This window comes from Dryobates pubescens, chromosome 32 (assembly GCF_014839835.1).
Source record: "Dryobates pubescens isolate bDryPub1 chromosome 32, bDryPub1.pri, whole genome shotgun sequence".
Lineage (NCBI taxonomy): Eukaryota > Metazoa > Chordata > Aves > Piciformes > Picidae > Dryobates > Dryobates pubescens.
The window spans coordinates 10641580-10662489 of record NC_071643.1 but is presented as its reverse complement, the minus strand read 5'-3'; the positions used below and the strand labels follow the sequence as shown (position 1 = coordinate 10662489).

Below are 20910 nucleotides of genomic sequence, written 5' to 3'. Positions count from 1 at the left end.
AACAGGCATGAACTGAAACCCCAGAAGTTCCATCCAAACGTGAGAAAAAAACTTTCCTGTGAGGATGCTGGAGCCCTGGAACAAGCTATTTAGAGAGGTTGTGGAGTTTCCTCTGGAAAGATTCTAAACCTATATGGACTTTGCGCCCCTGGGCAGCCTGCTCCGGGTGACCCTACTTTAGCAGGGTGGGTTGGACTACGTGATTTCCAGAGGTCACATCACTCCCCATCATACTGAGATTCTGTGGTGTCTGAATATGTTTTTTAAAGAGCAGCAGTTGGTAAAGGCTCCAGTCTGATCTGCAGCTGGGCAACTGCTTCCTACACTACTGTGCCATCTCTCAGTTAAAACTAGGTTAGTTCCTACTTTTTATACCAAAAGAAAAGAATTTGGAGAATCTCAGCACACTTCCAGGTGAAATCATACCAGTCAGGCCAAGGTCTAGTCTAGCAGGAAAAACTCACCCCATATTTTTGGCTATGTTGACTCTCCGGGTGTGCAGTATTGAAGGGAGCAAATCTGGCTCCATGCTGCTATTTACTAGGCAGTGATCATTGGTCACCCTGACCCCAGAGTAGAGACCACATAGGTAACTTTGCTGGCAAGGCAGTGTGACAATGCAGCTGGAAGCTGGCAAAATTACCCAGGGTTGCAAGTGGAACCACGGGAGTATCTAAACCACACATGCTCTTTGAGTTCACTCCAGACTGCAACACAAAACCCCTGCCAAAACCACAAACCCTGGTGCCAAATTTTACTGTCTGCTTTGATCACCCAGTATTTACATAGGTTCTGTATGGACATGTCAAAGGAGGTGTCTAAGGGGAATTATGACATTCCACAACCTGCAGAATTCATTTTAGAACCCATTTTAGGGATACATGAAAATTTGGTGTATTTGAAAGATGATCAGCTTGTAGGATTAAACAAGTTCTCCTGCTGGTAGAGCAGGATGAGCCCCAATGAGGGGAACAGCTGGTAGCTGGGAGCTGCTTTGTTGGCAACAAATCCTGGCAAAGGCATCACAAGTCATGAAATGGCCTAATTTGCATCAGATAGATAATGAAATGGGTTTATCTTTTTATTGAAATTAATGAAATTCTCCATTGACAAGGTCTTGAAACTGGAATTTGGAGCATGACAACTTCCAGCTGTAGTTCCTGGTAAACTGAGGAGAATTTGTGAGCAGAGTCACTAGCAGTGACCATTTTGCTTAGCTACAGTAGATGTTTGTGCTTTATCTACAGGGTACTGACATGCAGCTACTTAAACTCTGGAATCACAGAGAGTTTTAGGTTGGAAGGGACCTTTACAAATCTTCTAGCCCAGCGTCCCTGCAGTCAACAGCGACATCTGCAACTACAGTAGGTTGCTCAGAGCCCTGGCCAGCCTGACCTGGAATGTTTCCAGGGATGGGGCATCTACCACTTTTCTGGGCAACCCGGGGCAGTGTTTCACTATGCTCAGTGTAAAAAATGTCTTCCTTCTTTCTAGTCTGAATCTCCCCTCTTTCAGTTGAAAACCATCATACCTTGTCTTGCCACAACATGTATGCTGACTGCACCGCTCAGTGTCCTCTGCAAACTTGCCGAGGGTGCACTCGATCCCACTGTCATAGGTGATGAACATGTTAGCACTGGTCCCACTGACGGTTGCAGGACGTTAAGAGCAAGGCTCGGACGGCGGGAGCTCGCACTGGATGCCCGTCTGCTGCCCCGGAGCCTCTCGCTGCGCTCCCGCAACTGTGGTCACTCAAGAAGCCGTCTCCAGAGGGCTGGAACGGCCCAGGCCCTCGACGGGCGGCAGCGGAAACTCCACACCTGGCTACGAGGGCGCCTCTTTTCCAGACTCGCGGCCGGACAGCAGCCGTCGTGGCCGGGGCAACCCCGCCCCGTCTCGCTGAGCGTCACGGAGACGCGGGCCGGGCCCCCCTGCTCCGGGGCGGAGGCAGCGGCAGGGGGCGCTCGGGGGCGGCGCGGCGGGCGGGGGCGGTGCTGGCAGGAGCCGGCGCTGGGCGGGCTGCCGAGCCCCAGCCGTGGCGTGGCGGCGGGCAGCGGCTTCAACCCCGGTTCAAGCTCCGGTTTCGGCACTGGAGGACGCGCTGAGCGCGGCAGGGCAGGTAAAGGGAGGCGAGGCGGACAGGAGTGAGTGTGTTCCAGGTTGGGCAGATGGGACGGTGCTCTGCCGGTGAGCGCTCGGGCTGCTGCCCCGCTACGACCCGGCTGTGTCCGTGGTCCTTCCCTCCCCCGCGTCTCCGGCGGGCGATAACAGCCGACGCCTGGGGAGAGAACGGGTGTGCGGACCGGGTATTATCCGTGCGGCGGCGCGCCTGGCTCTTAGGGCCGGGTAGGGTCCGCTGTGTTCCCGCCTGTCCCGTGCACCGGGGAGTGCTGGGGCGGGAGGGACTGAACCGGCCCGGCCGCGGGTCGCCTCCGCAGCCAGGCCGGCCGCCTCCGTGGAGCCGCGGCGGGTCTAACTTTGCCTCCGGGACCGTCCGCGCAGGCAGACACCCGGGTCTGGATGTTGGGGCATGAGCCGGTGTGTGCGAGCGGTCCGGCTGGTTCGGCGGGTTCAGACCGTGCGTGCAACCCTCCCTGCCAGGGCAGAGCTCAGAGCGGGCTTCTCGGCCCCTCGCCTTGCGGTGGGCGACTTCGTGTTGACCAGCCTTGGCTGGCGGATCACACGGTGCTGTGGCGGAGCTGCTGCGCTTCTCCGGTGACTGACGCTTGGACTTCTGTTGTTGGCCGGTACAGTGTGGCTGGAGTGGAGCAACTTACTTGAACTCATCTTTTTTTTTTTTGGCTTGTTGTCTGTAGTGTATCTGAGGGACGTCCCTTTCATTGTCTGTGCTTAAATATTTTTAGGGCCTTGAACAGACTTCTTAGTGTATTTCTGTGCTGCAGCTGTCTGAAGAATAATTGTGAAGCTTTTGAGAAGCGTGGACTTTTCATCAGACGTGTGTTCTGACCAACAGACCCTCCTGGCCTTCTTGCAGAATGTTTGCACAGAAGTAAATGGAAATACCAGTGAAAGTCTGTTTCGAAATGTTTGGAAGCAAGAGGTTAAACAATGTGTTGATAAATACTGTAACCTGAATTTGTGAGCAGATCAGTTCACATAAAGGCCAGGACAATGGAAATGACAGGATGGGAACAGTGTGTGATGACCTTATAAGACTTCTATTTTGTCTGGCATTATAGTGTGAGCTGAGCATTTAGTTCAGACCTTACATGTTCACTTTTACAAATACAGTTTCATGTGGATGAAAACACTACAGAATAAGTGGCTCTATCCTTGACTAACTGCAAAAGCTGTCACATATAATAAGTTATTGTGCCAGTATTACAATAGTAATGGGATATTAAACCAACACATTTTGGCAGTAAGTAGCTGTAATACTTATGCCCTGTTTTGACGTCTGTAGAAGGAGGATTAGCTCAGACAGAATTTATAGTGGGAGGATGTGAGTGGGATGAAAAGCAAAAGCTGCTTAATTTTAATCTTCTCAAAAAGGTAACTAAAAGTAGCGCACTTGGTTAAAACACATATGCTCCTCTCTCTAATGGCTTTTCATTGTAGTTGCTTAAATATTTCCTGTAGTAGTGCTGAAAAGTTAATTTGTGTAAGATTCAACACACACTAAATGAGCTCCCTGTTCTGCAGAGAAAGGAACTATTGAGGAATAGCAGAGTCTGGTGCAAAGGGCTGACAACAACAGGGCTATAAACCCATGGTGGTGTAACTAAACCTGCATATGAGTGCACCTGAACAGAGGTAGATCTCTGGTAAGGCTTCAGGCATTTAATTGTGTTGTTTCAGTTTGCTAGTTGTGAACTTGCTTTTTTTCTAACAGCTTTCATTTGTTTCATGGGCTTTTTTTTTTTTTTAGTTCAAAAAGTGTGTGTCTCAGAATGGGCACATGCAAAAAGCAGTGCTTCAGGGGTGTGCAAGCCCTGACGTTTGCTTCCTCCAGTGGTTTTACAATGGGGTGTATACCTTTAGAGACTTATCTTCCTGTCTCACCTGAAAGAAACCTCAAGTGGCCTGGGAGGTTTCGTATGTAGGTCTTTGTTCATTTTCCTAACCTCATAGGAGGCCTTTGAAATTAGATTTTGGTTGAATTTTTTATGGATTCTTTTTCTGCTGAAGCTGCATATTATGTTTTTTTTTAATAATATAAATAAAGGCATATATCATTGTATCTCCATATTATTGGCCAAAAGATGAATGATCTGGTCCTTAGTCTGGCTTTTATCTGGGTTAATGGTCAGTTCTAGTTGCGTAGGTCACATGGTAAAGACCTCTTTCCAAGGCTTTTTCAGTCTTTTTTAACTAATAAATAAAAAAGGAGGCAATTAATATGCAAAAAATTCGTCATGAGATGTTTTTTGCTCACAAACATATATCAAATGAGTGTAGGAATTAAATGTTAAGCCACCTACTAACATATGGTTTAAGATTCAGATGTGATTAGATTTGTGGCTTATGACGGATGCTACAGGAGGTGGTGGAACCTTAATTGTTCACGTGGGTGGAGTCTCAAGTATGTCTCTACTGAAATGACAAAGGTGATCTCTCAAGGATTATTGGAAGCACACACATATAAAGTGATTGCTTTAAGTGTTAAAGGAATCATTTGGTGAAGGAAGTGTGAGAGGGTTAAAGACAATGGAGTTTTTTTTAGGTAACACAGGAATTTTTGGAGAGTTGGCTGGTAGATACAGAGGACAGTCACTGGTAAGATGTCTGAAAGACAGTATGGCAGCTCAGCTGTCCCGGCACACACTAGACTAGCACACGCAAGTGCTGCAAGACAGCAGCGTTAAAGGTGAGAAAGATCTTTTAAAAAACCTCATGGTCCATTTGTTGGACAAAGAGTGTGGTTTGGGTCCAAACTATTCAAGCATTATCTTGCATTTGGGACACCTTTGAACATAGCTGTGAATCTGGACTCAGTGGGAGAGGGAGGCAGTAAACGAGCTCTGCATTGGCTCACATGTAGAAGGTTGTATTTAAAAATACTGTAACTTGGGTGATAAACAACATGTAATGATGAAATCTCAAATTCCCACTGCCTGGGAGGAGACTCCAAATGTAGATTTCGCGCCCAGTTGGGTTGCACTGTTGTGGTAATTCTACTAGAGTTGTACTAAGATGTTGCAGTGCTGATAAAAAAAGATTCTGCTTTAAAGTACTTCCCCCTCTCCCCCCCCCCCCCCGCTTTCGAATGCCTTCTAGAATGCTTCCATAATGAATGCAGGCCAATGTATGGAATAATTTACACAGAAATGGAAACAGTTGATCATAAAGCTATATGTAGGATGATGATTACTTAGGTCTCATATAGCAGTTTTCCAGAGAGATAGTATAAATATTGTGTTGCAGTATTATTTATGAGATATAGGTGTTCTTTTATAAAGGTTGTAGTGAGGTGGGTCTTGGTCTGTTCTCCCAAGTAACAAGTGACAGGATGAGAGGGAATGGCCTCAAGTTGAACCAACAGAGGCTTAGGTTGGACATAAGGAAAAATTTCCTCACTGAAAGGGTTTTCAAGCCCTGGAACAGCCTCTTCAAGGAAGCAGTCGAATCATCATTCGTGGAGAATTTCAAATATGTGTAGATGTGGTGTTGATGGACATAATTTAGCAGCAGACTTGGTGGTGTTATATTAATGGTTCAACTCAATGATCTTAAAGGTCTTTTCCAGCCTAAATGATTCTATGATTTGCAGGGGGGGGTTGGAAGGAATCTCTAAGGATCATCCAGTCCACCCCCCTTTGCCAAAGTGGAATCACCTAGGGCAGGCCACACCGGAATGCATCCAGGAAGGTTTTGAAAGTCTCCAGAGAAGGTGTGACCATTTTAGGCTGTGCCTTCAAGAAAGGGACAGTTGCTGGAACACTCTGGCTGAATGTTTTGGTGAAATAATGAAAACAAGATATTCTAAACGAATTTCATTGGTAGATTGGTAGAATGCAACTGTTAAGTTTTAGTTCAGTTTGAATCTCAGTCCGTCTGTCTGTCTTTTTCAGCCTGTCTGTTTCAGTCTCTCTCTGAGCAGCAGCTGTGCCGGTCGGAGTTGACCTTGAATTGACTGAACTAACAGATAAGAAACTAATTCTTGCATACGCTTTGAGCTAACAGAATTTCCTCCTTAATAATTACCTTTTTTTCTCTCTAACCCTTTTTGGGAAAAAAGGGAGGTAGGGGGAGAGAGGGAGTACAGGGGGGGACCCTCCTGGCTGGAAGAGGGAAAATTTTCTTCTGTATTACGTTCTTTGCTGTATATTTCTGTACATATTGTAAATACTGTATATTGTGTATATATCCATCTGCATTTCATCCTGCTTGTAAATATAACTTACCTCATTTCTGCTTCTCTGACTGAGTTAGCCATGGTTTCTTTGTGTGTGTGTGAGAGCTGAACTTTCTCTCACCACCACGGAAGGATAATCCACAACCTCTCTAGGCATTCACTTCCAGTGCTCTGTCACCTTCACTGTAAAGAAGTTTCTCCTCATCTTGAGGTGGCACGTCTTGTGTTCCAGATTGTGTCTGTTGTTCCTTGTCTTATTGCTGGGCACCACTGAAAAGAGACTGGTGTCTTCATCTTGATGCCCACCCCTCAGATATTATAGACATTAATAAGATTCCCTTCAGTTTTCTTTTCTCAAGACTGAACAGTACAGTTCTCAGCCTTTCTTCGTAGGAAAGATGTTTAAGTCCCCCAGTCATACTTGTAGCTCTCCTTTGGACTCTCTCTGGTAATCTACATTATACAGACCATGAGTGCTTCATGTTCTGCTAAAATCAGGCTCGGGGAAACCCAAACAGAACATTAAGCAAAGTTTTGCAAACTACTTAAAGCAGAAAGGTTTTGATATTTTATTGTCTAATGATTGCAGGGGAGCATACACAGGTCTTGAATCATCTCTGTGCAGGAGCACGTGAGCTGTGACCATGAGCTCTGGCATCAGGTTTAGGTTAGAATTGAAAATTAATCTTCTGGTTTGTTTCAAAGTATTAGGCGGTGTCTGACTACAATTGGCTGAGACATTTTATTGCTGGGTGAAGAAATAAAGAGTGGGAGGGTGTACTGTGAGAATCGGTGTTTATGATTCTTTTAAAAAATATCAGATAATGCCCTTTCTACTGCGTTCACATAATCCCTGAATCATCAATGTAATGGCTCATCCTAAGCAACAAAAAAGAGCAGTTTTTTCATTGTGCAAGACGATAATAGGAGCATTTGCTAAGAAGGCAGCAAAGGTGACTCTGCACTAAGTGGTTCTGACTACAGGCAAAGGATTCAGAGCAAGATTGACAGGCTATTTTGTATTGATTATAGAGGTAAACTGGGCATTGAAAAGCTCTATAGCTGGCCTATTTCTGAACTGATTTTTAGACGCTGAAATAGTTTGGCTTATTTGTTTATGCCACATGGTAAAGGCATTGTTCAGAAATGCTGGTTGGCAATATTACTCAGTGGCTGTTTTCCACCTGTTTCATCTGGAATTTCTAGAGCCACCTTAAACTTTTTGGTGTACCAAGAATGAAGCTGTTTTCCATCAGAAGGCTGTCACAGGATTCATGGCTTCTCTTGTGAAAATGGAAAAATAAACACCATAACTTGGTCTCAGTCTATGCTATGATAAATTCTACGGTTACTTAAGTAGTGGAAGATACAGTGCTATGTTTTCCTGATGCTAGTAAGTCTCTGGTGATAGGGAGGCTCTATGAATACTCTGTTATTAATGATTACTTTAAAAGGACAGAGCAATGCTGACGCTGCATTTTGCAATTTCCCATGGGTTTTATGCTTTGTTCATACTCCTTGCATCTATGGATATCCTCAGGCAGGGTCACCAAGGGCAGGTTGCACTGGATCACAATGTCCAGGTGGGTTTGGAATCTCTGCAGAGGAGACTGCACAACTTCTCTGGGCCTGAGGACACTGGACTCCAGTGTCCTCACAAAAAGGAAGTTTTTCCTCATGTTGAGATGGAACTTCCTGTTTCAGTTGTGCCTGTGGTCCCTTATCCTGAAACTGGGCACCACTGAAAAGAGTCTGGCCCCGTCTTCTTGCTTCCTGCCCTTTAGATATTGATAACTATTGACAAGATCCCCTCTTGGTCTTCTCCAGGCTAAACAGTCCCAGGTCCCTCAGCCTTTCCTCATCAGAGAAATTCTCCAGTCCCCTCATTATCTTTATAGCCTGGTGGACTCTTTCCAGTAGGCCCCTGTCTCTCTTGAACTGGGGAGCCCAGAACTGGACACAATATTCCAGATGTCACCTCACTAGAGCAGAGTTAGAGGGGGAGAAGAACCTCCCTCAACCTGCTGGCCACACTCTTCTTAATGCACCCAAGGGATACCGTTTGCCTTCTTGGCCACAAGGGCACATTGCTGGCTCATGGTGAACTTGTTGTCCACCATGGTGGACTACCAGGATAGGAAGAGACAGATCTCATAGCAGGGACATAGTCAGAAGAAAAAAATATTTTGGGATGGGGGCAAAACACAGTTTGAGCTCAAGGACAGGGTGAAAATGTAATTGGTAATGAAATAAATGCCCGTCCTTTCACATCGAATGTCAGGTTGTTGCACCGATGATTTTCACATGTATAATTTAGATAATATAGTAAAATTTGCTGTGCTTCATGGAAAGCTCTCGGGGCCAAATCACCAGGTGTAAAATGCTACCAGATACAAAATGTTGTGTTTTAAGATAAGCTGAAGGCACGGCTAATGATTCCTGGCAGAGTTGTGGGTAGATCCTTACTGAATTCAGATTCTAGCAGTTTTCCAGAGGGTGAAGGATAAAACACAAACTAAAGAGGGGATACAAGATAGGATGGCGAGTAGGCTAAGGAGCTTGGAGTAATTAAGTCAGTGAGCTCTTATGACTTAACTAGAATCTCCGTAAATCCATTCCATACGAATGCTGCAAGCAAATCAACCTTAACTGTGTGAATTAACTGAGAGTTGTGGGTGTGTGACTTTTCAGCATTAGAACAGATGTGTGTGCAGGCAGGTTATAAACTGATCCAGTATAAGATCATCTGGAATTAAAAGCATAAGGAGAGATTTGGTATCTCAGATCCTATTCTCAAATCCATCTAACCTGAGTGGCTGAGCAGACAGCCAGAGGAAATACTGCCTTTCACACTGACATTATCGCAAAGGTTGTGCAAGATAAATCAGACCTGGTGTGGGACAGTAAACATTTTCCTACATTTCTGAGCTTTCTTCACTGACCTGTCTATACAACTTGACCTCACTGGTTGATCAGGACTAGCTTTGAGCACATCCCTGCAATGTTTGCTTTCAAAATTAGTGCTGGAAGAAGGTATTTGCAGCTGGATACAACCCCTGACTCTGGAGCAGAGGCAGGCGTGTTCATGTTCAGGGGTATGTCCAAAGGTCTGCAACGGCAGTGGTTGCAGAGGGGAAAGTTATAGCAGGAGAGCAAATTGTTCAGACAATTAAAACTGTCAAAACTAGAAGCTTAACTAAAAAGCGTAACAATTCAGGCACATTAACTGCTTTGCCTTTGTGTGCTCTCTGGAGCTGTGATGTTATCTGATCAGCCACTGGCTGTGATCTGTCTGTGATTAGGATCTATGCTTGTGCAATTACGAGCATATGGTATTCTCATTTTAAAAGTGTAAGTTTAAAATAATTACATTCTGGTGCTTTTGAAAAGAATTATTTAATTAATCTGTATGTTCTGGAATGTTTTTGCTGCCAGTTAAGATTTAGTTCTGGCCTGGAGCCACCAAAATCATAAGGTTTCTGTCAAGCTTCATAATAATGTTAAAGAGAGTTGCTCAGTTTCCTTTAAGGAAGTAAGAGCACTTCCTATGTTTTTGTTTTCACTTTCCCTGCAGTTCAGAGAGGCTTATGATCTATCATTGCATACAAAAAGAAGTAGAAGTACAGTGACATTGCTGAAGTGGATGACAAAAAGTGGTGCTTGTGACAGATTTTTATAGATACTAAAGTGTTGTTTCTACAGGGCCTCCCAAATGTTGTGCAGGACTGGGTTGTTAGTGCTGGGGGGCTGTTAGTGACTTTGGCTTTTTTTGTGTTTCTACAAAGTAACTTACGCAGCTGTAGGACACTGATCTTGTTTCCAAACACAAGAGTTAATCAAGACCAGATCAAAGCATTTGTTGAGAAATTTGCCTGAATGGAAGGAACTTTTGAACAAAGGGTTTAAATTGACTAAAAGAAACCAAAGTTAAGGACACCTACTCCTTGAAATGTTTTATGGTTTTATATATTTACTGTTCAAATAATCCAAATGAGACCTATAAGTTCATGACAGTTGGAAAACCAAGGCCAGGAAACATTCAACAATTCCTAAAATGAATATGAAAAGGAGAGAAAAGGAATGAAATTAGTAAAGGAATTGTGGTAATCTCAGTGCTTATGATTTGGGTATGCCATGAAGTCTGACTTCTCTAAAAAGGAGAATGTTTTGTGATCCAAAGTTACTTGAAGGCTGTTTAAAGCCTTGTAATTTGACATTTTTTCTTACAGACTGGATTTAATTTGTAGTCTTAACAGTGAGGCTTCTCTGTGGTTTGTAAGGAAGCGCTCCCTGCTATGTCATGTTCTGTTTGAAACGCAGCTTCAAATCCAAACCCACATCCATCTTTGGAGTATCTGCTGCACTCTGAGAGACCCTGTGGTAGTAGATGACCTGTGGGTTTGTTTCTGTTGAGTGAAGTGGTCTTTCTCAGCCTTCATTTAGGTAATCTGAAATGTGTAGGTTCCTTAGAGGTAGGGACGTTTTTAGTTTTTTGATTCATTTGGGCAAGTCTGTGTCAGGTCTGTAGTGTGAAATGAATAGTCCTGATAGGCTGCAGTGAGGGGAAGGAGAGGGTCTGGGAAGGGAACACTGATTCTTTGAAATGCTACAAAAATGCAGGTGGCAGGAGTATGTGCTTCATTTTAATGCTTTTGGTAGTAGAACTTTAATGGTGCCTTTTTTTCTTAATGAGGTGCAAGGGCACATTCTAAAATCTTTTTATCTACAGGAGAGCATCAGTCTGCAACAGATACATTTCTGTATAAACCCTGTCCTCAGAGCAGTGGCCAAACTGGCATGTGTGACCTGAAAACTGTGACGTTTTATATTCAGTTGTATTTTCAGACAGAAAACAAAAATATTTGTTCGAATACTCCAGTGTTTTTCCAATTTTTTTTGTTTGCTACTGAAGGGGACACTGTTAATCAGCTTTCAAATATACTAAATGTTATTCAGTAAGCTTTATGCTCTTTCTTTAATGTAATAGGAGTATAACAAATCTTTATCACATTCATAATGAGAAATACTGAAAGGTACTGCCTATTGAACCTAGATTTTTGTTTCTGCTAAGGGGCGTAAGTGTGAAACCCCCAGGGTATATGAAAACTCACGTTTTGCTCTCATGTTTGTAGAAATTGATTGTACATCCATTACAACGTGAAAACTGACATCCAGTGGTGTAAACCGATTGTAACAAGAGCTGCGTTGAGGGCATATTTGGGTTTACCACCTGATCTATGTAAACTGGAGCAGGAAAGCCTGGCTGAAATCTGCTCTAGTGTTTTTTTTCATTCCTATCTTTGGTAGCTTGCTTGGAAGCATGCTGGTTCAGAAACAAGCTCAGCAGGATAACCCAGATATATCCTGCATCATCACAGCGCCCATCATCATTCCTTCCCTGGATGCATCCTCCAAGCAGCAAACTTAAAACTTGTGTTGTATTTAGTGCTTGCAAGCAGTCACATAAATACAGACTTCAAGCAAAGCATTTTGCTGACCAAAAGAGCTCAAGGCTTGTTTCCAATTCGCCTATATCACACTTGGTGAGTAACCAAGGAAAGAGAAATAATCTGTGTGTTATATAGGGATATAATATGTATACACACACACTCCTTTGGATAGGGACATGTATATACGATTATGTAGTTTGCTGTTTTGTGTTTTTTGTGTGTGTGTGTGTATGCAGCATTTTAGTGTATAGAATTAATATGCAGATTTTAAAAATATGCATAATTAAGATAATCCAAAACCTCCTAGGAGAGGTGTAAATAATCAGTTGAGTAAGTGGGACTTCAAAATATGTAGATATACAGACTCTGTTAAAAGGGACTATATTAAAGGATGGAATGGTTTGCAGTGATAGATGAAAGAATGTGTAATCCTGTTTTTCTCTGGAAAACAGCAACAGAGGGAAGAATTGTGTGGCACCTATGGAAAGTAGGGGACTACTTCTCTACAGCTGATGGAAAATCAGATCATGATGCTTGTAATTCAGAACCTAAGAGCCTTATAGGAGGGAAAACAAGCCTAACTGGAGAAGTTAGTACTTAGGTGTTGTCAACAGACATCTCTCTGAAGGCCTGTAGTTCACAGATTCTTGTATCTGCAGTGGGCTTCATCTGTATACTTCCCTGCATGTGGAGCAGAATTCAGCAAAAGTGTTCTTGTCCTGGCTCCGAGTCTCACAGAGGGAAGTGATACGGCAGAGCATCGGTGACTAACAAGCTTGACTAAAAGTACTAACCAAAAAGCAGAGGATGTATGAACTGGCACACGTGAATTTCGGTGCTCACCATCACTTTGTCCTCTGCTCTAAACAGATGTCTGAGTCTGGCACAAAGTGGAACATGAAGTAAACTTCAGACAGTTTGTAGTAAATGTTCCATAATTGTTTCTTTGTGTGATCCTACTTTTTCCTCTTTGTTTAGAGTCAGAGCTAATTTAGACTCCTGCAAACTTCTCCAGGCAGGGGCGCGTCATCTCCATGTGCTGGCTGGTGGGAACACTTCATGTTCTTTATAAACAGACTAGTGAAGCTAGTAGGAGGAAAAAAAGAAGCCTCTGCCATTGGGGTGCTGCCGGATCCTGGGCACTGTCTCCAAGATTAGTCTCTAAAAGGGTAAGTGTTCTGGGAAGAGGGAGAAAGGAGAGTAAATGTAAAATGTCTGTATTTATTTTTAAGGGAAGAATGTGCAGGACATAGAAATTATATTTGAATTGCAGCTGTTCAGAACTTCTCTGACATGTAATGTTAATTTTAGGTGTATCAAAGAGATTGTAGAAGGAAAAGAGTGGTCTGGGACAATCGCATCCCAAAGGAATTAGATGTTTGCAGTAAATTATATTTTGGCCAAATAGCTTCCTTCTTCTCTAAGTTAGCTGATGACATTTAAATTTTTTTTTCCCTTTAATTATTGTTATTATTAATGCTTTAGGAACTATTGATTGTGCAGAAATCACAGCAGTACTGATACCTTTTAATGACTGCATGGTGAAAATTTATGGTGTTCAGGTTTTATAAAGAGTGATTTTGAAGTGTTGCTGAATAAAAGGGGAATGTACAGGTCACAATTATGGTATTTCTTGTTTGAATTGTCAGGTTTTAGAAGTGTTTCCTTACAAGGTGATCAGTGGTCAAAGCCCAGAGGAGGTAAGCTGGTACACCTACATGGTATTCTGTGGACATCTGGAAAACATAAAAGAATCACACACTTAATGATTTTTTTTTTGGTGCTTTTTAACAGTTCCCACATTTCTTTTGCTACTCCCCACCCATGTTATCCTTGTTCAAGAAAATACAGCCTTATAATTTTATCAGAAAACTCATGGTGCAAGTCTAAGGAAATTCCAGAAAAGAGGAGATTTCTGCCTGTAAAATAAGCCAACTCCTGTGCTGGGAAATGCATAGTGCAGTTGTAATGCTTTAACATTAACTGCAGTTGTGATGCATTAACATTAACTGCAATATTAATGCCCTAAATAGCAATCCAGATGTCTTTGCATTACTGTTTGTTGCCCATTTTTAAGCCATCCATAGACTTGTAGGTTCTAGTTTAAATAAAAGTAATATTCTAAAAGATTTATAGAATCTCAGAATCATTTTTGCATTTGGGTTGCAAAAGACCTTTGAGATCACAGAGTCCAACCTTTATTTTACTCTAGCTGGTGCTAAACCATGTCCTTCAGCACCACATCTCTGCATCTTTTAAACACGTCCTGGGGTGGTGATTCAGCCATCTCCGTGGGGAGCCTGTTCCAGATTTGGACTGACAAAAATCAAACATGAAGTTAAACTATGTAAAAGCTTGTTCTACTTGCATCTCATAGCTGATCATCTCAGAAAGAAAACAACTTGTAATGGTGATTTGAGTAGGACAGAACTGAAATGCTGGAAACTGCCCTTTGAATCGGAGGTTATAACCTCTGAAGCTTGCTTTCCCAGAATTTGCACCCTAAAACTGCATGACAGTTGTGCTGGAAGATGACTAGGAGAAAGAGGAGATTAAAATGTTCACTGTGTTAACTGTTTTTATACCTTGAGATTTGAAATCTCAGAGTTAAGTGAACCTTTTAGTTCAAGAACAGTGAATTATCTTCAAGGTGTTGTCACATTTCTGTATGGCTAATGCTCTCTTCATCGCTTCAGAATGCCAAGCAACTGTTCACCTTTAGTTATTAAATCCAGCAGTAAATTTGCTGCACAGTTAATGTAATGAGTGCTGTAGGGAGGGACAAAATTGTTTGAGTTTGAGCTCTGCTTGATCCCTTTGCTTTAATGAAGTGAGAGCTTTTCTTGGTTGCATTGGCGGGCTGGGCAATACTGCTGTGCTGTTTTCAATAGCTTTTGCACATCTCAAGACCAGCCAGGCTGGTACGAGGATTTTAGAACTGACTTGATAAGGAAGAAACTTGAAATGGGAGAAAAGAGAAACCTAGATACAGATATGTTAATGGTCTAAATACTAAAATATATTAACCTTTACCAACTTTGTTGTTACTTTTTAGGATGCTAAAATGTTAAGTAATTTGAAAATATGCTCTGTGGTTCAACTGTTGTGTACAGTAGTCTGCTGCTCACACTTTGAGTTCTGCTGCTCAGTTTCTCACTTTGTTATGAAGTCAGAAGTCTTTTGTTCTGGTGCTAAGCTTTACTTTTGACCAGAACAGCAAAAAAAAAGTAAGCAAAGAAGTGTGGACATCTGTATGGTCATCACATGTAGGGCTACTCTGAGAGGTGTTTGTTTTATTTGTTAAGAAACTTAAGGCTTCACCACAGTCATCAATCGTTCATGCTCTTAGTAAGTAGATATTGTATGAAGACTCATACTATTTGTTCTGCCCACTCTTAGACCTGTTGTATCTCAACCAAAGGAGCATCTTCTCTGTCTGCTTCCTAGCATTCAGATTCTTTTTGTAGTTACATTAGACAATAAGCATGCCCATGTGGGGCATGAAAAGCCTTTTAGAATCATAGAACAGAATCAGCATTTGAGTTGGAAGAGACACTTAAAGGTCTGTCCCCCCCCTGCTGTCAGCAGCGGCATCTTCCATTAGAGCAGGTTTATCAGAGCCCCCTCCAACCTGACCTGGAATGTTTCCAGGGATGGGGCACCTACTACCTCTCTGGGCAGCCTTTGTCAGTGTGTCCACACCCTCCGTGTTAAAAAAAAAAAAAAAAAAAATTAAAAAAATTCATCCTTGTATCTAGTCTAAATATCCCCTCTTTCAGTTCAAACCCATCACCCCTTGTTCTGTCACAACAAGCCCTGATAAAAAAGTCTGTCTTTAAGTACTGAAAGGCTGCAGTTAAGGTCTCCTTGGAGCCTTCTCTTCAGGGAGAACAATCCCAGCTCTCAGCCTTTCTTCATATGAGAGGTGTTCCAGCCCTTTAATCATTTCTGTGGCCTCCTGTGGACCTGCCCCCACAAGTCCTCATACTTCCTGTGCTGGGGGCTTCAGAGCTGGGTACAGCACTGCATGTGGGGTCTCAACCAGAGTGGAGCCAGAATCTTCTCCCATGATCTGCTACCCATGCTTCTGGGGATGCAGCCCAGGGTACAGCTGGCTTCTGGGTTGCAAGTGCACATTGCCAACTCTTCTACAGCTTTTCATCCACCCAGTACCCCAAGTCCTTCTCTGCAGGGCTCCTCTCAGTCATATCAGCTTGGAGGTATGCTTTCTTGAATAGGTACTGCTTCCTATTGTTTCCCTTCATGACTTACATGCTGCCCTTATTTACCACTGCTTTCCTGACCGTCATACTTTTTTAATGAGGTTGCTGACCTGTTTGAACTTACAGTCAGGGTCTGTGTTTCCTGTGGACTAACATGAGTACCATTACTGAACAGGTTTAAATTAATTTTTTTTCAATGATGATCTGGTGTGTGTGTGTGTTTTGCCTTTTTTTTTTTTTTACCAAGTGATGTGACCTATTTCTCAGAAATGCTTTAATAAAAAAAAAAAAAAAGGAATGCTTGTTTCTTTCTGATGGGGAAGATGAAAAATTATGATTAACAGCATCATAGATGTTTGTTACTTCGTGATGTTATGCAAAATGCAACTTCAGTGCTACAGGAATCAAGTGTCCAGTTTAAACTGCTGACATTAGCTGCAGGGCTTTTGTGAGGGTTTTCTCAATGTGATGATTACAAGCATGAGTAACTAAGCAGGTCGTGCTGACCAGGGAATTAGTTCTGCTGAATGTTCCCATTTACTCTCTCTTCTGGTGCTTGCCATAGGTTTCTGTAGCACTGGTCAATTCGGTCATAACCGCAAGATCCCAGCCGCTATTTCACATTCCTGCAGCAAAAAAAGCAAATCCTTTGAACCACCAAAGAAAAGGTTTGGCTTTCACCACTTGCTGACACACTTGTTTCCTACAGTTTTCATTACAAGAGTATGAAGTTCTTTAGCTGTCTGAGAATGTCTGGATGCTGGACTTGCAGGGTTTAGTAGATGAAAAATGTCCTGCCTGGTCGTGTGCTGCCAAATGGCTGGGTAATAATTGATGCAGCATCATGAGTTAAAATGAAACTTAAGGCAGAAATCCTCATTATAATTGTATCAGGAGCTGTCACTATTTCAAATGTCTTCAAAATAGATTTTATCAGAAAATAAGCCTGCAGATGTAGATAAAAGCTAAAAGATGCATCAAAAAGCAATTACGATTAAAAACTCTCCTCTGCATTGTACAGATGTCAGACTAGGAAGTGAGTCCTTGTGTTCTGCTGTGACTCTAAAACTGTCTCTGAATGCTACTCCAAATCAGCTTAGGTTGTTTGCAGGGTGCTTCTTCCCATTCTCAGGCTCTTGCTACAAAATATATTTCTATCTGCCTTTGTTACATAGTTAGTTACTGTAGGAGAAGGGTTGTTACATTACAACAAGGTACAGGCTTAATTCTACCTTCCTTTTTAGGCAAACTTACTGTTACTGTTCGCTTGTTTCATGGTGACCACTTTTGCTTGTTAGTGTTTCAGTAGGCAGTGTCATTTCGATGTACCGTATAGGATACAAAGAGTGATTTTTATTGAGGCAGACTTTGAAAAGTACTATTGATTATTTATGTAGACATGCTATTTTAATCAAGTAAGTTCATTTAGGCTGTCATAGTGAGTCAGTGTAATAATGTGCTTATGCTTCATGCTGGATAGTAGGTTTGTATTCTAGATGGATAGGGCTGATTTAAAGGATGTAGCAATATCAGTCAAATGCCCAGAAGTTTGGCAGGGATGGTTTTGTGTCTTGTCTAACTACACAAGCACTTTGAAAAGCACTGACATCAAGTTATTTTTGGGGTGTGAGTTAAAATAATCAAAGAGTTTAGTTAACCCTGCACAAAATGTCATCTTTATATTTTGCAGAGGAGGAGGAGACGCGGAGGGGAGGTTCCATGTGAGCAGTACTCAGCCACTGCTCAACAAAAAGTAGGTTAGTCATGCCAGCTGGTCTGCTGGGAGCTGCGTGCTGAGCCCATGCTCTGTGCAGCCGTTCTACTCTCCTGGTATTGCTAGGGAGTTACAAAATTTTCCACTGAAACGGCCGGGAGTGGAGAATATGGCTTGATCAGATTTTTCCAAGAGCCTAGCAGAGGCTTTGCTATAGTGTCCTGACTCCCTGGCCTGGCCTGCAATCACAGGCCTTTTGTCAGTGTGCAATAGCCTGGCACCTTACACTGGCACGTGTTGGCACCGTCTTGTGAGATGAGGTGAGATCTGAGGGGGCTCTAAATGCTGTGAGTCATTCTGATGTGTTTTGATGAGCTGAAACTTTTGGATCCTGTTTAAAAGAAAAAGTCTGTGGGTAGGCGAGTATGCTGCAAAAGGTGGCTCAGGAGCAGCCTTTCATTATCTGCATTTTGATACAGGATGCTTTAGTAACGACTGTCCTTCAGAGTGGCTCGGCTGTGTGTGTCTCTGTCTTGGTTTTGCTGCAACAGAATCAGGCCAGGCGTGGTCTGCAGGCTGTTAGCAGTTCTGAGTCACCGAGAGCAGCTGACCTGAGCTGGCTACAGGTGTATCCCAGACCATAAACATCATGCTCAGCATAAAGGGGAAGCTTGCTGAGGACAAGAGGGCTTCCTGCTTGGGCCTCTGCTCTTGCTCAGGCTCCTCCTGACCCCGAGCCTCTTTCTTCTGTGGGCTGCTTTCTTCGATGGACTGAGTATAACATTGTATACTCTCTATTGACATTGGTATCAGCTTGACTGTTCCATTGAGTTTTATTCCATTTCAACCTATAAGGGTCCTCTCCTTTTCCAGTATCTACTGCAGAGGGGTCACTGGGCCATAGGGCAACTGCTGTAGTTTAGCCCCAGACACAGACTAAATGTAGGCAGTGACAGTCAGTTACAGTAAGTTTGTGGTTTGGTAGGTCTATCAATTCCTGCATTTATAGAATCACAGAATCTGTTTGGAAAAGACCTTTTTTAAGATCATCAGGTCTAACCATTAACCCAACACTGCCAACTCCACCACTAAACTATGCCCATCAACATCACACCTACTCATCTTTTATATACCTCCAGGGATGGTGACTCCACCACTTCCCTGGGCAGCCTGTGCAAGTGCTTTCAGTGAAGAAATTTTTTCAGATAATCCAATCTAAACTTCCCCTGGGGCAACTTCAGGCTGTTCTGGTCACGAGCAAAAGACCTGTTCTTGGGGATGAACAAAATTCACAGCTTTTCTAGGACATGTTAGAGGGCATTGCCAGAAACTTGCTGCTTGTAATGCTGAGTTCTGTTTCTTCTGCAGCGTTTTGGTGCTTACTTGCTTTTAAATGCAGTAGCTACTTGCTTTCCTCTGAGGCAAAGAGCCAAGGCCTGTACCTGGAGACCAGTGAGGTGGTGGTGTCGGTTGTGATAGAGCTGACCTTTGAGTATCGAGAGTTTACAACGTGGAGATGGTGAGGCTGGGACGTGAGCTGCACTCTGGCCTCTGGGCAGCGTACATAGATAAAGATCAGTGTTCTGTAAATGTCAGGTTAGCAGCAGGTGCGCTGCAACCTCTTGCAATGTGGTAGCATATTCTGAAGATCCAAAACGTGTTTTGCTGTGATTTTTTGTGATCCATGTAAGAATAATGTTGTGGGGAGATGAGGTTGGTTAGCTTTTTATTTCCAGCCCTGCCCTGGCTTAATTCTATCTTCTTTAGTGTACAAGTGCTCACGTCGATGAGTGCTCACAATGGTTTTTGTATTGCCTGCCCTGAATAAGTGCTGGCTACCTGCCCTTGTCCCTGGGAGTCTCTGATGTGTCAATACAGGAGCAGAAGCTGCAGCACTCCATCTTGCATACCATCACCTGATTCCCAGTAGCTTGATATGAAGTAGGAGCTGGTGACAGATTGTATTGACAGGCTTTTATTTTACAGCTACTCAACAGGAGCTGGTTCTATTTGTCATAATGTGCAACTTTTTTATTAACAGGCCAAAGTATATTTAAAAGAAAAATCATCCCACCTTCTTTATAATTTCTTGAATGTTGCATTTTAAACTGAATGTTTTTCAACTTCAGAGCTTGCAATTAAGCTTTAAGATGAATGAAGCTTTTTTTCTGAAACATTTTGCTGATCTGAGGTGTGTATAAGCTCCTTTTTTTCCAGTCTTGCCCTTTTTCCTTTATTGTGGCAACTTTTTAATGCAGCAGTAGTATTAATGAGTGTAGATTATGCTCAAGACCTCTTGTTCCCAGGAGTTTTTGAATAGATTTTTACCTTCTCCTGCCTGCTAAGTCTAATTTTGCTTTTTCCTGTGGTTTCCCTTCTGTTCTTCCATCTGTCTGGTTAAACTGCCTTATTCTCTCTCTATAATGTTTTGTATACACTAATCTTTCTACTTTCTGCCCTTCAGCTTTGTTTGGTTTCAGTGGTTTTGTTCAGTTTAGTTTCAGCGTACTTCTTCCCTAAGATGTTCCAGGCTGAGCTATGATTTTGTGGCACTGAGACTGTTCAAATCATCCCTTCTGTTTCTCTTCTTTTATCTTAATTTTATTACTTCCTGCACATGCCATTTATGGTGCTATTGGCATTTTGGAAAAACGCTGTAATAGCTCTGGTTTCTTGCTTCTCAGCATTGCTAGTTCTTTCCATTTTTCCACTGTCTCCAGCAGCTGTAAAGGTAAGTCTCCAAGTAAAATCAGATGGAAAGACCTCAGTCTTGCAAAACACATGCATAATTCCTTTCACTTACTGTAGGTCCCACTGCCTTAGTTTCTGGAATATCAACACTTACACTCTGGGTCTTTGCTTGGGCCAACTTGTAGATCCCACAACTCTTCTGATGACTGACCACAATAGATAAAATATGTTAAGTGATTCATGAGCCATTTTCAAATACTAATGAGAAAATTAATTGGGGAAGAGAAAAATCAGAATTTTGGGACTGAGATTTTTACATGGCTTATCAGTTCTCAGGGGCAGAGATTAAAATCTAGAAAAAGATGGATATTTTCTGCAGTACAGAAGAGTTATGATAAATGCATGTTAATTACATGCCTACGTAAGCCTTTTCATTCTCACAAGCAGGAAGGAAGCAAGAGAGCTCACTTCTGGTGAGCAAATAAGTGCTGGGGCAAAACGAAATGGTGGGGGTGG

At 42.7% G+C, this 20910-nt stretch overlaps 1 protein-coding gene across 1 annotated transcript in view; it reads left to right on the top strand.

Moving 5' to 3' along the window:
• The first annotated feature begins 2023 nt into the window (after positions 1-2023).
• LOC104298189 (2-phosphoxylose phosphatase 1-like) overlaps positions 2024-20910 on the top strand; it is a 53680-nt gene continuing 34793 nt past the window's right edge. Inside the window, exon 1 of the mRNA XM_054175608.1 lies at positions 2024-2119. The gene's annotated coding sequence lies outside the window, so the exon portion shown is untranslated. The remainder of the gene's footprint in view (positions 2120-20910) is intronic.